The sequence below is a fragment of the Bos indicus x Bos taurus genome, chromosome 28 (assembly GCF_003369695.1).
Source record: "Bos indicus x Bos taurus breed Angus x Brahman F1 hybrid chromosome 28, Bos_hybrid_MaternalHap_v2.0, whole genome shotgun sequence".
Classification (NCBI taxonomy): domain Eukaryota; kingdom Metazoa; phylum Chordata; class Mammalia; order Artiodactyla; family Bovidae; genus Bos; species Bos indicus x Bos taurus.
The window spans coordinates 428,139-443,826 of record NC_040103.1 but is presented as its reverse complement, the minus strand read 5'-3'; the positions used below and the strand labels follow the sequence as shown (position 1 = coordinate 443,826).

At 37.8% G+C, this 15,688-nt stretch overlaps 1 pseudogene; it reads right to left on the bottom strand.

Annotated features, from left to right (window-relative positions):
* Positions 1-13,834: 13,834 nt before the first annotated feature.
* Positions 13,835-14,747, bottom strand: LOC113885194 (annotated as a pseudogene).
* Between the last annotated feature and the right edge of the window lie 941 nt (positions 14,748-15,688).

Here is a 15,688-nt window from a genome sequence, read left to right as displayed (position 1 = left end):
AAGGATCTATATTTAGTTTTCCTGGTGCTTTGAAGACACTAAAACAATTTTAGGCAGACACATACTACCCAGACGATCTTCTTCAAAATACGGTTGTCTCTTCTTCCAACCTATTATGACATGGAGTTCATTGCATGGTATGGTATTGAAGTATTTTATAGCTTCCAGGTGCTGTGAAAATGAGGGGAGAACCAGTGGGTGGATAAAGATAGTGTTGTTCTACAAGCAGGGTGGCACTTTTAGTAACATAAAGATTAATAATGTACTGAGATACTCTAGAAAATATGCACTTATATCCATTACATAAGTGAAGTTGCTCAGTCGTGTCCGACTCTTTGCGACCCCATGGATGGTAGCCTACCAGGCTGCACTGTCCACGGGATTTTCTATACAAGAATACTGGAGTAGGCTGCCATTTCCTTCTCCAGGGGATCTTCCCAACCCAGGGATCAAACCCGGGTCTCCTGCATTGCAGACACATTGTTTACTGTCTGAGCCACCAGGGAAGCCCCTTACATAAACATATAATATCCATTATATAAACATATAAAAGGGGGAGGAGCTAAGATGGTGGAGGAGTAGGACGGGAAGAACACTTTCTCCCCCACAAATTTATCAAAAGTACATTTAAACGCTGAGTAAATTCCACAAAACAACTTCTGAATGCTGGCAGAGGACATCAGGCACCCAGAAAAGCAACCCGAGTCTTCGAAAGGAGGTAGGAAAAAATATAAAAGACAAAAAAAGAGACAAAAGAGGGAGGGACGGAGTTCCATCCTGGGAAGGGAGTCTTAAAAAGAGAGAAGTTTCCAAACACCAGGAAACCTTCTCACTGCCAAATCTGTTCTGAGCCTTGGAAGCACAGAGGGCAACATAACAGGGAGGAAAAATAAATAAACAATTAAAATCCGCATATTGCAAGCCCTAAGGTAACTCCCTCAGCGGAGAAGCAGCGCAGACGCCTGCACACGCCACTAGCAAGCAGGGGCTGGGCGGGGAGGCACGGCGCGGGCTGCATTGCTTAGAGTAAAGATCTGGCCTGAATACCCCGAGCACTATCTGAGGGAAATAATTTGGGCTAGCAAACCAGACTGTGGGATATCTACCACGCGAAAATCCAGCCCTAACCTAAGATACCACCAGGCCCACGCACGGAACAAAGGACTGAACAGAGATAGCCAGTGGCAGACCATCCCCCTCTGGTGACAGGCAGCCAGAGCCGGAAGGGGACAATCGCAGCCCCAGAGAGACATTATCTATAAAACTGTAAGCAGGCTTCTTTGCTAGCTAAAACTTCTTGGGGGTCTGGACGGTCAACATCTGCCTGAGAAGGTGCGCCGGTTGCACACCCAGATAACCGAGTGGCGGGGAGGCGATAAGTCGCAGCAATCACGCGAGCCAAACACTTCATCACCTGAGCTGCTCGGATCTGGGAAGGGCACAAAACGCAGGCCCAACCGAGTCTGCACCTCTGAGGACTACCCAAGTGCCTGAACCTGAGCGGCTTGGACCTGGGAAGTGCAGGCAGCCCAGGGCCGGCCACGGATGGTTCCCGGTGGAGCAACCTAGAGCCGGAGCATCCTGGGCAGGGAGGCTACACGTGCCATGAACGGGGGCAGACCCAGTGTGGCTGAGGCACTGCGAGCACAGGCCAGTGTTATTTGTTTGCAGCATCCCTCCTTACCTCCCCACAGCGCGACTGAACAAGTGAGCCTAAAAAAAAACAAGAAAAAGTGTCCTCCACCGTCCCCTTTGTGTCAGGGCGGAAACCAGACACTGAAGAGACCAGCAAACAGAAGAAGCTATAACAGAGGGAACCACCTTGGAAGCTACAGGCAATAGATTAAAACCCTGTGGTTAGTACCAACTACATAGGAAGGGGCCTATAGATCTTGAGAAATATAAGTCAGACCAAGGAACTAGCCAAAAATGAACTGAACCCACACTACTCACAACAAAACCAGAGAAAAGTCCTAGATATATTTTTACTATTTTTACGATCATTCTTTCTTTCTTTATTTTTATTTTTTTAATTTTTTAAAAAAAATTTAAGTCCTCGATTATTCCTTTAATTTCCGCTTTTATAACCGATTATTTTGCAAAAAAAAAAAAGACCCTATTTTTTTAAAGCAAACTTCATATATATTTTTTTTATAGTTTTTTTGACCTTGTTTTTTTTTTTTTTTTTTCCTTCTTTTCTTTAACATTGTATTTTTGAAATTCCAAACTCTACTCTAAATTTTTAATTTTACCTTTTTGGTATTTGTTATCAATTTTGTACCTGTATTTTCTTTATAATTTATGCGATCTTGTTTGTTTTTGTTTCTTCATTTTTTCTCTATTTCTTTTCCTTCTTCTTTTCTTTAACATCGTATTTTTGAAATTCCAAACTCTACTCTAGATTTTTAATTTTTGCTTTTATGTATTTGTTACCAATTTTTTACCTTTAAGGACCCAATCTTTAGTACCCATTTCTCACTAGGGAGCAAGATTACTGGCTTGACTGCTCTCTCTCCCTTTGGACTCCTTTTTCTCCACCAGGTCACCTGTGTCTCCTCCCTAACCCCTCTCTAATCTACCCAACTCTGTGAATTTCTGTGTGTTCCAGACGGTGGAGAACACTTAGGGAACTGATTACTGGCTGGATCTGTCTCCCTCCTTTTCATTCCCCATTTTTATCCTCCTGGCCACCTCTGTCACCTTCCTCCTTCTTCTCTTCTCTGTATAACTCCGTGAACAACTCTGAGCGGTCCAGTTGTGGAGTGCACATAAGGAAGAGATTACTGGCTAGCCCACCCTCTCCTCTATTGATTCAACCTCATCTCATTTGGGTCACCTCTAACTCCCTCCTCCCTCTTCTCTTCTCCATGTAACGCTGTGAACCTCTCTGGGTGACTCGCATGGTAGAGAAACTTTTCATCTTTAACGTAGATGTTTTATCAATGGTGCTGTATAGAAGGAGAAGCTTTGAAACTACTGTAAAAATAAGACCGATAACTGGAAACAGGAGGCTTAAGTCCTAACCCTGACTCCAGGGAACTCCTGACTCCAAGGAACATTAATTGACAGGAGCTCATCAAATGCCTCCATACTTGCACTGAAACCAAGCACCACAAAAGGACCAACAAGTTTCAGGGCAAGACATACCAAGCAAATTCTCCAGCAACAAGGAACAGCGCCCTGAGCTCCAAGATACAGGAAGCCCAAAGTCACCCCAAAACCATAGACATCCCATAACACATTACTGGACATTTCATTGCACTCCAGAGAGAAGAAATACAGCTCCACCCACCAGAACACCAACACAAGCTTCCCTAACCAGGAAACCTTGACAAGCCACCTGTACAAACTCACACAGAACGAGGAAATGCCACAATAAAGAGAACTCCACAAACTGCCAGAATACAGAAAGGACACCCCAAACTCAGCAATTTAAACAAGATGAAGAGACAGAGGAATACCCAGCAGATAAAGGAACAGGATAAATGCCCACCAAACCAAACAAAAGAGGAAGAGATAGGGAATCTACCTGATAAAGAATTCCGAATAATGATAGTGAAATTGATCAAAAATCTTGAAATCAAAATGGAATCACAGATAAATAACCTGGAGACAAGGATTGAGAAGATGCAAGAAAGGTTTAACAAGGACCTAGAAGAAGTAAAAGAGAGTCAATATATAATGAATAATGCAATAAATGAAATTAAAAACACTCTGGAGGCAACAAATAGTAGAATAATAGAGGCAGAAGATAGGATTAGTGAATTAGAAAATAGAATGGTAGAAATAAATGAATCAGAGATGATAAAAGAAAAACGAATTAAAAGAAATGAGGACAATCTCAGAGACCACCAGGACAATATTAAATGCTACAGCATTCGAATCATAGGGGTCCCAGAAGAAGAAGACAAAAAGAAAGACCATGAGAAAATACTTGAAGAGATAATAGTTGAAAACTTCCCTAAAATGAGGAAGGAAATAATCACCCAAGTCCAAGAAACTCAGAGAGTCCCAAACAGGATAAACCCAAGGCGAAACACCCCAAGACACATATTAATCAAATTAACAAAGATCAAACACAAAGAACAAATATTAAAAGCAGCAAGGGAAAAACAATAAATAACACACAAGGGAATTCCCATAAGGATAACAGCTGATCTTTCAATAGAAACTCTTCAAGCCAGGAGGGAATGGCAAGACATACTTAAAGTGATGAAAGAAAATAACCTACAGCCCAGATTATTGTACCCAGCAAGGATCTCATTCAAGTATGAAGGAGAAATCAAAAGCTTTTCAGACAAGCAAAAGCTGAGAGAATTAAGCACCACCAAACCAGCTCACCAACAAATACTAAAGGATATTCTCTAGACAGGAAACACAAAAATGGTGTATAAAATCGAACCCAAAACAATAAAGTAAATGGCAACAGGATCATACTTATCAATAATTACCTTAAACGTAAATGGGTTGAATGCCCCAACCAGAAGACAAAGACTGGCTGAATGGATACAAAAGCAAGACCCCTACATATGTTGTCTACAAGAGACCCACCTCAAAACGGGACACATACAGACTGAAAGTGAAGGGCTGGAAAAAGATTTTCCATGCAAATAGGGACCAAAAGAAAGCAGGAGTAGCAATACTTATATCAGATAAAACAGACTTTAAAACAAAGGCTGTGAAAAGAGACAAAGATGGTCACTACATAATGATCAAAGGATCAATCCAAGAAGAAGATATAACAATTACAAATATATATGCACCCAACACAGGAGTGCCACAATATGTAAGACAAATGCTAATAAGTATGAACGGAGAAATTAACAATAACACAATAATAGTGGGAGACTTTAATATCCCACTCACACCTATGGATAGATCAACTAAACAGAAAATTAACAAGGAAAAACAAACTTTAAATGATACAATAGACCAGTTAGACCTAATTGATATCTATAGGACATTTCACCCCAAAACAATGAATTTCACCTTTTTCTCAAGCACACATGGAACCTTCTCCAGGATAGACCACATCCTGGGCCATAAATATAGCCTTGGTTAATTCAGAAAAATAGAAACCATTCCAAGCATCTTCTCTGACCACAATGCAGTAAGATTAGATCTCAATTACCGGAGAAAAACTATTAAAAATTCCAACATATGGAGGCTGAACAACACGCTGCTGAATAACCAACAAATCACAGAAGAAATCAAAAAAGAAATCAAAATTTGCATAGAAACTAATGAAAATGAAAACACAACAACCCAAATCCTATAGGACACTTTAAAAGCAGTCCTAAGGGGAAAGTTCATAGCAATATAGGCATACCTCAAGAAACAAGAAAAAAGTTAAATAAATAACCTAATCCTACACCTAAAGCAACTAGAAAAGGAAGAAATGAAGAACCCCAGGGGTAGTAGAAGGAAAGAAATCTTAAAAATTAGGGCAGAAATAAATGCAAAAGAAACAAAAGAGACCATAGCAAAAATCAACAAAGCCAAAAGCTGGTTCTTTGAAAGGATAAATAAAATTGACAAACCATTAGCCAGACTCATCAAGAAACAAAGGGAGAAAAATCAAATCAATAAAATTAGAAATGAAACTGGAGAGATCACAACAGACAACACAGAAATAGAAAGGATCATAAGAGACTACTATCAACAATTATATGCCAATAAAATGGACAACGTGGAAGAAATGGACGAATTCTTAGAAAAGTACAACTTTCCAAAACTGGACCAGGAAGAAATAGAAAATCTTAACAGACCCATCACAAGCATGGAAATTGAAACTGTAATCAAAAAACCTTCCAGTAAACAAAAGCTCAGGACCAGACGGCTTCACAGCTGAATTCTACCAAAAATTTAGAGGAGAGCTAACACCTATCCTGCTCAAACTCTTCCAGAAAATTGCAGAGGGAGGTAAACTTCCAAACTCATTCTATGAGGCCATCATCACCCTAATACCAAAACCTGACAAAGATCCCACAAAAAAAGAAAACTACAGGCCAATATCACTGATGAACATAGATGCAAAAATCCTTAACAAAATTCTAGCAATCAGAATCCAGGCTCTCGTTCTTCCTGTCAGAGGCCGGAAGTGCGGGGCCTCGCTAGCGCTCGCTCTGCTGTCTACGGTGGCGCCTCTGGGCCCCAGGTATCCGTCTCGGCTCCTCGGGTCGAGCTTCGCCTGGCCTCCCCTGGAACGAGGTGATGGCGGACTCTAAGGAGGCCGGGGCCGAGGCTCCGCCGGCCGGGGCCGCTGCTCGGGGAGGGCTCAGCCTCCTGTCCCAAGGGGAGTCTGAGGAACCTTCTGCACAGGGATCAGCTTTATTTCTCGGAGGCAATGAAGTGCAGAGCCGAGCTGTGGTGAAATACTCTTCTGCCCCTCCTTGGACGGCATTTGCACGCCTCGAAGAGAAAACAGACTTGAAACTCCCACCTGCCAACTGGTTACGAGAGAGTGCCAAGATAGGACCGGCAGGAACTACCATTCTTGGCAATAGTAGGAAAAGCAAGCCATTTTATTTAAAAAAAAAAAAAAAAAAAAAGAATCCAACAACACATTAAAAAGATCATACACCATGACCAAGTGGGCTTTATCCCAGGGATGCAAGGATTCTTCAATACCCACAAATCAATCAATGTAATATACCACATTAACAAATTGAAAAATAAAAACCATATGATTATCTCAATAGATGCAGAGAAAGCCTTTGACAAAATTCAACATCCATTTATGATGAAAACTCTCCAGAAAGCAGGAATAGAAGGAACATACCTCAACATAATAAAAGCTATATATGAAAAACCCACAGCAAACATTATCCTCAATGGTGAAAAATTGAAAGCATTTCCTCTGAAGTCAGGAACAAGACAAGGGTGCCCACTTTCACCATTACTATTCAACATAGTTTTGGAAGTTTTGGCCACAGCAATCAGAGCAGAAAAAGAAGTAAAAGTATTCCAAATTGGAAAAAAAGAAGTAAAACTCTCACTATTTGCAGATGACATGATCCTCTACATAGAAAACCCTAAAGACTCCACCAGAAAATTACTATAATCAATGATTATAGTAAAGTTGCAGGATATAAAATCAACACTCAGAAATCCCTTGCATTCCTATACACTAATAATGAGAAAACAGAAAGAGAAATTAAGGAAACAATTCCATTCACCATTGCAATGGAAAGAATAAAATACTTAGGAATATATCTACCTAAAGAAACTGAAGACCTATATATAGAAAACTATAAAGCACTGGTGAAAGAAATCAAAGAGGGCACTAATAGATGGAGAAATATACCATGTTCATGGACTGGAAGAATCAATATAGTGAAAATGAGTATACTACCCAAAGCAATTTATAGATTCAACGCAATCCCCATCAAGCTACCAATGGTATTCTTCACAGAGCTAGAACAAATAATTTCACAATTTGTATGGAAATACAAAAAACCTCGAATAGCCAAAGCTATCTTGAGAAAGAAGAATGGAACTGGAGGAATCAACCTACCTGACTTCAGGCTCTACTACAAAGCCACAGTTATCAAGAGAGTATGGTACTGGCACAAAGGCAGAAATATAGATCAATGGAACAAAATAGAAAACCCAGAGATAAATCCATGCACCTATGGACACCTTATCTTTGACAAAGGAGGCAAGAATATACAATGGATTAAAGACAATCTCTTTAACAAGTGGTGCTGGGAAATCTGGTCAACCACTTGTAAAAGAATGAAACTAGAACACTTTCTAACACCATACACAAAAATAAACTCAAAATGGATTAAAGATCTCAACATAAGACCAGAAACTATAAAACGCCTAGAGGAGAACATAGGCAAAACACTCCAACATACATCACAGCAGGATCCTCTATGACCCATCTCCCAGAATATTGGAAATAAAAGCAAAAATAAACAAATGGGACCTAATTAAACTTAAAAGCTTCTGCACAACAAAGGAAACTATCAGCAAGGTGAAAAGGCAGCCTTCAGAATGGGAGAAAATAATAGCAAATGAAGCAACTGACAAACAACTAATCTCAAAAATATACTAGCAACTCCTACAGCTCAACTCCAGAAAAATAAATGACCCAATCAAAAAATGGGACAAAGACCTAAATAGACATTTCTCCAAAGAAGACATACAGATGGCTAACAAACACGTGAAAAGATGCTCAACATCACTCATTATCAGAGAAATGCAAATCAAAACCACTATGAGGTACCATTTCAGGCCAGTCAGAATGGCTGCGATCCAAAAGTCTACAAGCAATAAATGCTGGAGAGGTGTGGAGAAAAGGGAACTCTCTAACACTGTTGGTGGGAATGCAAACTAGTACAGCCACTATGGAGAACAGTGTGGAGATTCCTTAAAAAACTGGAAATAGAACTGCCTTATGATCCAGCAATCCCACTGCTGGGCATACACACTGAGGAAATCAGAAGGGAAAGAGACACGTGTACCCCAATGTTCATCGCAGCACTGTTTATAATAGCCAGGACATGGAAACAACCTAGATGCCCATCAGGAGATGAATGGATAAGAAAGCAGTGGTACATATACACAATGGAGTATTACTCGGCCATTAAAAAGAATGCATTTGAATCAGTTCTAATGAGGTGGATGAAACTGGAGCCTATTTTACAGAGTGAAGTAAGCCAGAAGGAAAAACACCAATACAGTATACTAATGCATATATATGGAATTTAGAAAGATGGTATCAATAACCCTGTGTACGAGACAGCAAAAGAGACACTGATGTATAGATCAGTCTTATGGACTCTGTGGGAGAAGGAGAGGGTGGGGAGATTTGGGAGAATGGCATTGAAACATGTATAATATCATGTATGAAATGAGTCACCAGTCCAGGTTCAATGCAGGATACAGGATGCTTGGGGCTGGTGCACTGGGATGACCCAGAGGGATGGTATGGGGAGGGAGTAGGGAGGAGGGTTCAGGATGGGGAACACAGGTATACCTGTGGTGGATTCATTTCTATATTTGGCAAAACTAATACCATATTGTAAAGTTTAAAAATAAAATTAAAAAAAAAACATATAATAAACCCTTTATAAGAAACCTTTAGAATTAAAAATAAAAATTAATAGTTTCCTACAATCTCATAGTGAATGTACTGTGTTTATGGAATAGTGTTTTAGATTATAATATACACATAGAAAATTTTCATCTAAATCAGTACTATTTTTGGAATTCCATTTAATGGGCTTAAAATTCCCTTCTCTTTATATCATTCCCACTAGAGCCAATAAAATGAGCCAATATTTGCAATGCAGTCTTTAGTTGGTGAAATAAATATATATCGTAAGCATGAAGAATGATTAATGTGTTCATTAACTCTTAATTAATGGCAATCCATCAACTCCCTATTTTACTTGACTTTAATATATTCCTGTCAGTGTTTTATGCCATGTTTCTCCCCATAAGCAACAATTCAAAAGATATTTGGCTGAACTGATAAAATATACCAGGAGTAGAACATTTTAACCTTTTATATTATACAATAATTCTAAGATGTTTCCACCATGAGAACTCTTTTTAACATGCTATGGTGTTTCACAAATACCACTCTGAATAACAAAGGAATTTTGTAAGTTTATATTTCCATTCTGAAATAATTTCACATAAGGACTTTTTAAAATGACATCTAGAAAATTTAAGACTATCAGAGGTCTTTTAACCTTATACTTTTAATGAATAAATAAGAGTGTTCTGTCCTTTATGGTATTTCAAATATATGTTTGTATCCTCACTTTCTGTGCTTTATCCTTCAGGAAACCAGATTCAAGGTATATGAAGCATCAAATATCAAGAACTTATAATTTCTTACATCTAGTACAATTAATGTCTTTATAAAAGTCTGTTAACTTTTTGTCGACAACCATTTCTGCACCTTCCCAAAACTGTTGTTATATGCATACAATAGTTATATTATATTGTGATATATAGGGCTTCCATGGGGGCTCAGCTGGTAAAGAATCCACCTGCATATTGTGATACACACACACACACACACACACACACACACACACACATATATATATATATATATATATATATATATATATATTTAAGGCACTTAGCAAGCTTTCAGTTAATTTTGTGTTTCTGAGATATAAGTAATAGCCAAAAAAGGTTGTCTAGTATTTTTAGATTAATATATATTTGCTTATTTTATGCTTCAGGCAACTGTCAGTGCTTTGCTTAACAAGGATGGAATGCCTTGTTCTTTACCAAAGAATGAGCACAAATAGTGTGATATAAAATAATGCTTTAGATAAGTGGATGTTTGTGAAACACAAAGAGACAAAAAAGGGGCACTTAGGGTGGAGAATGAGAGATAAGGAAGGAAAAGTATCTTGGAAGAAGTGCAGAAGAATTGATAGTTGATAACAAAAACACAATATTGTATTTTAGCAAGTTTCTTTCTATACTTTCCATAGGGCTTTATAATCTTATCTTTAGACTTCTTTCCTTCTCATTTTTTAATATAGCTACTTCAAATGTAATTGATAGATACCACATATAGTTATAAGGTATACAATGTGATGAAGTGATATATGTATACTTTGTGAAATGATCATCACAATAAGGTTAATTAATATATTCCTAACATCACATAGTTACCATTTTGAGTGTCTGTATGGTGAGGACAGTTAAAATCTACTGTTTTAGCAAACTTCAAGTTTATACTACAGTATTGTTAACTGGAGTCATCATGTAGATTAAATCCCCTAAACTTATTGAATAAATAATAGAAAATTTGTGCACTTTGACCAACATAACCCTTTTCTCCTGTTTTTCAGCCCCTAGCAACAACCAATCTACTCTCTACTTGTATGAAATTTATTTATTTACTTAGGCTACACCACAAGGCTTTCAAGGATCTTAGTTCCCTGACCAGAGATCAAACCTGGGCCTGGGCATTGAAAGCACCAAGTCCTATTCATTGGACTTCCAGGGAATTCCTGAGTTTTACCTTTTAGATTCTATCTCTATGTGAGATCATGCAGTACTTATCTTCCTCTGTATGAATTATTTCACTTAGTATGTTGCCTTCACGGGTCTTCCATGTTGTAGCAAATATGACTTCTTCTGACAAACATGGACTTGTATATTTCAGAACCTGAATAACTGTCAAATCCTTTATCTACTATTCTTCCACCTCTCAAATTCAGTCTTATTTAGATTTGACTGAATATCTCTATTCAAAGATGATTTTATTTTGGACAAGATTTAGATATTTTTGCTTTGAAATTATAGCCCTGTATGTATTACTTCATGATGAATTTGAGGTTATAATGAGTTACTTGACCATTTAATTAATATGTTATTTGCATTAGCTTATATTTAATAGTATTTAAACTACAAGATGTGCTATAGTATATAAAGAATCTACATGCTCAAAAATCACTGAGTAAATGCACAATAAGGCTCAGCATAATTGAAATAATGTTTGAATAAAAACTAAACAAAAATTAGCATAATGGAAAAGTCAGAAATGTTTTTCATTTAAACTAAAGGCCATGTACAAATTCTGGAAAGATAATTAAACATGACATGTGAGAGGAACAATAATAGATTTATGATTGAGATTTAGTGTAGTACTACTCTAAGAAGTTGAAAAATTATGTTTGTCATGTATTCTACCATATAATTTTAATAAATCGTCTGTCACTATATGTGTGTGGATGCATGTTTATTCACATACACCTAACATAAATATTTAAAGCCATTTATTTTTCAAGTTTTCTTTTTTTAATTTTATTTTTTCATTTATTTATTTATTTATTTTTGGCATTATCCATTTTTTAAAAATTTTATTTATTTATTTTTTTTAATGTCCGTAAAATGAACTTATTATTATCTTTACAGTGTTACATTTATATGATTGGGCATGTTTTGAAAGGTTTTATTTTTTAGAGAAATTTTAGATTTACAACAAAATTGAGAGGAAGATGCAGAGCTTTGATCTTATACTCCTTACTGTCACAGATGCATAACCTCCCAGTTATCAACACCACTCACCAAAATGGTGCATTTGTTCCAATAGATGAATCTTCATTGATGTATCTTAATCACGCAATGTCCATAATTTACCTTAGGTGTCACTCTAGGTACTGTGCATTCTGTGATTCTGGTCAAATGTGTAATGACTTAATCCCTCATTGCACTTCTGCACAGAGTATTTTCACTGCCCTAAGGATCCTCTCTGCTGTCTATTCATTTCGTCCCCAATGCCCTCACCCATGGCAAACATGGATTTTCTGATTGTCTCTGATGCTTTGCCTTTTCCAGAATGTCATAGAGTTGTAATTATATAGTATGTAGCTTTTTCTGGTTGTCTTTTTTCACTTAGTAACATGCATCTAAGGTTCCTCTGTGTCTTTTCAGAGCTAATAGCCCATTTCTTTTTAGCTTTGAATAACATTCCTTTGTCTGGATGGAGTATTACTCAGCCATTAAAAAGAATACATTAGAATCAGTTCTAATGAGGTGGATGAAACTGGAGCCTATTATACAGAGTGAAGTAAGCCAGAAGGAAAAACACCAATACAGTATACTAACGCATATATATGGAATTTAGAAAGATGGTAACAATAACCCGATGTACGAGACAGCAAAAGAGACACTGATGTATAGAACAGTCTTATGGACTCTGTGGGAGAGGGAGAGGGTGGGAAGATTTGGGAGAATGACATTGAAACATGTAAAATATCATGTAAGAAACGAGTTGCCAGTCCAGGTTCGATGCACGATACTGGATGCTTGGGGCTAGTGCACTGGGACGACCCAGAGGGATGGTACGGGGAGGGAGGAGGGGGGAGGGTTCAGGATGGGGAACACATGTATACCTGTGGTGGATTCATTTTGATATTTGGCAAAACTAATACAATTATGTAAAGTTTAAAAAAAAAAGAATGCTTAAAAAAATAAATAAATAAACACATTTTTTTTACCATACAAATCAACAATTTATCCAAAGGACTTGAAAACATGCATCTACATAAAAATATGCATAACGATATTTATGGCTGATTTATTCATAATCGTTAAAATTTTGAAGCAACCAAGACGTCCTTCAGTAGGTGAACAGATAAATAAACTGTGGTACATCCAGACAAAGGAATGTTATTCAAAGCTAAATTTTATTTTTTAACTTTACAATATTGTATTGGTTTTGCTGTATATCAAAATGAATCCACCACGGGTATACATGTGTTCCCCATCCTGAACCCTCCTCCCTCCTCCCTCCCCATACCATCCTTCTGGGTCGTCCCAGTGCACCAGACCCAAGCATCCAGTATCATGCATTGAACCTGGACTGGTGATTCATTTCATATATGATATTACACATGTTTCAATGCCATTCTCCCCAATCATCCCACCCTCTTCCTTTCCCACAGAGTCCAAAAGACTGTTCTATACATCACTGTCTCTTTTGCTGTCTCGTATACAGGGTTATTGTTACCATCTTTCTAAATTCCATATATATGTGTTAGTATACTGTATTGGTGTTTTTCTTTCTGGCTAACTTCACCCTGTATAATAGGCTCCAGTTTCATCCACCTCATTAGAACTGATTCAAATGTATTCTTTTTAATGGCTGAGTAATACTCCTTTGTGTATATGTACCATAGCTTTCTTTTCCATTCATCTGCTGATGGACATTTGGTTGCTTCCATGTCCTGGCTATTATAAACAGTGCTGCGATGAACATTGGGGTACACGTGTCTCTTTCAATTCTGGTTTCCTCAGTGTGTATGCCCAGTAGTGGGGTTACCTTTTGGCTAAGATCAAGTGTAGTATTTTTCAATTTTTCAAAGGCCTCTTTCACATCCTTCTTTCATAGACTGTAAATCAGAGGGTTTAACATGGAAATCACAAGGGTGTAAAACAGCAAGGTCATTTTGTCTTGATCTAGAGAATAGGAAGAATTTCGTCTGAAATACAAAAAGAGCATAGTTCCCTGGAAAATTGCCACAGAAGTTAGGTGGGAGATGCAGGTAGAGAAAGCTTTGAATTTCCCCTCAGCAGAGTGGATCTTCAAGACTGGTAGGATAATATAACAACAAGAGACAAGGATTCCTGAAATGGTACTGAGTTCAATGAAGCCAAAAACCATGAATGTCACTAACTCATTGACCTGTGCATCTGAGAAGATATCAACAGGAGAGGAGGAACATCACAAAAAAAGTGGTTAATCTCATTTGGCCCACAGAAGCATAAGCGGAATGCTAATGTCGTGTGGATCAAGGCATCTGTCATTCCCACCAGGTAAACCCCAGCCATGATCAAGGAGCACACCCCGCTGGACATGCTGACTGCATAGAACAAGGGGCTGCTGATGGCCTTGTACTGCTCATAGGCCATCACTGCCAGCAGGAGACACTCAGAATCAGCAAAGATACAGAAGACCAAAAATTGCAGGGCACAGTCATAGAGATTGACTTTTTCTTGGAAAATAGGTCCACCAGCATCTTGGGGCCAATGCCTGTGGAATTGCAGAGGTCACAGAAGGAGAGGTGGCTGAGGAAAAAGTACATGGGTGTGTGCAGCTAGGGATCCATCCTATTCAGGGTTATCATTCCAAGGTTTGCCAGAAGATTGATGAGATAAACAAGTAGGAATATGATAAATAGGGTCACTTTGTTCAAAGTGTTATTAGTAATTCCCAAGAAAATGAATTCAGTCACAAAGGAGCAATTCTCTCCTTCCATTATTTTTAGATCTTGTATAAACACTTGAGAAATTGATTTAAAAAAATGGCACATTCATGTGTAACACTTCTACGCATCTGTAAAATTCATAAGGCAGAACATGTTTTTTTTTTCTTCTGCAATTGTGTTTTTATATTCAGAAAAATATGCACACACACAAATTAAAGAGGCATAGCCCTCTATTCTGCAAGAATAAAATGAATTTGAGAAAAACCTTTTTGAAAGATTGATGTAAATCTAGATGCCATCCACAAGTTTTGTCATTTTTTACCAGCTCTTTTCTGAGCCTTACATTTTTTTTAAGCTTAGGGAGTAGATCTAGAGTAATATACCTTTTTTTCCCCTCTTGAAAACCATATGAAAGAGACTCCAATGATAGAGAGGCTAGTCTCTAACACTTAGTATTAAGTATTTTCAATGCTTGAAAATATTCACTTGGGTAAAAAACATATGATTACAATTTTTGTGTTTCTCAAAAAAAAACAAAAAAAACAAAACATGATTGGTTTAAGAGTTTTTGACTTAGTTCCCTACAGGGTGAGTATATCAATGACTAATAACAACAACAGCAACAACAACAACAAAAATATGTTACTTATTTTAATTCATGCTGTGTTTAGCCTTTGGTGAGACATGAAATAATTATTACTGAACTGTTTTCTAGAAATTTGCTATTGCTTTCCCACAATGCTCATTATCTCTTTGTGGAGTGGTTGTTGTCAAAGGATGAATCTTTCTACCAGTGGAAGAAAAGAGCTAAGAAGAAGTGAAAGCAACAAAATTAATCACACATATTTGCATCACTTTAGATTCTAAATGATGGAAATGATAGGAGGGACAATGTTGTTCATTGTTGAGTTGCCATGTCTTGTCTGACTCTTCACGACCCTATGGACTGCAGCAAGCCACACTTCCCTGTCCCTCACCATCTCCCGGAGTTT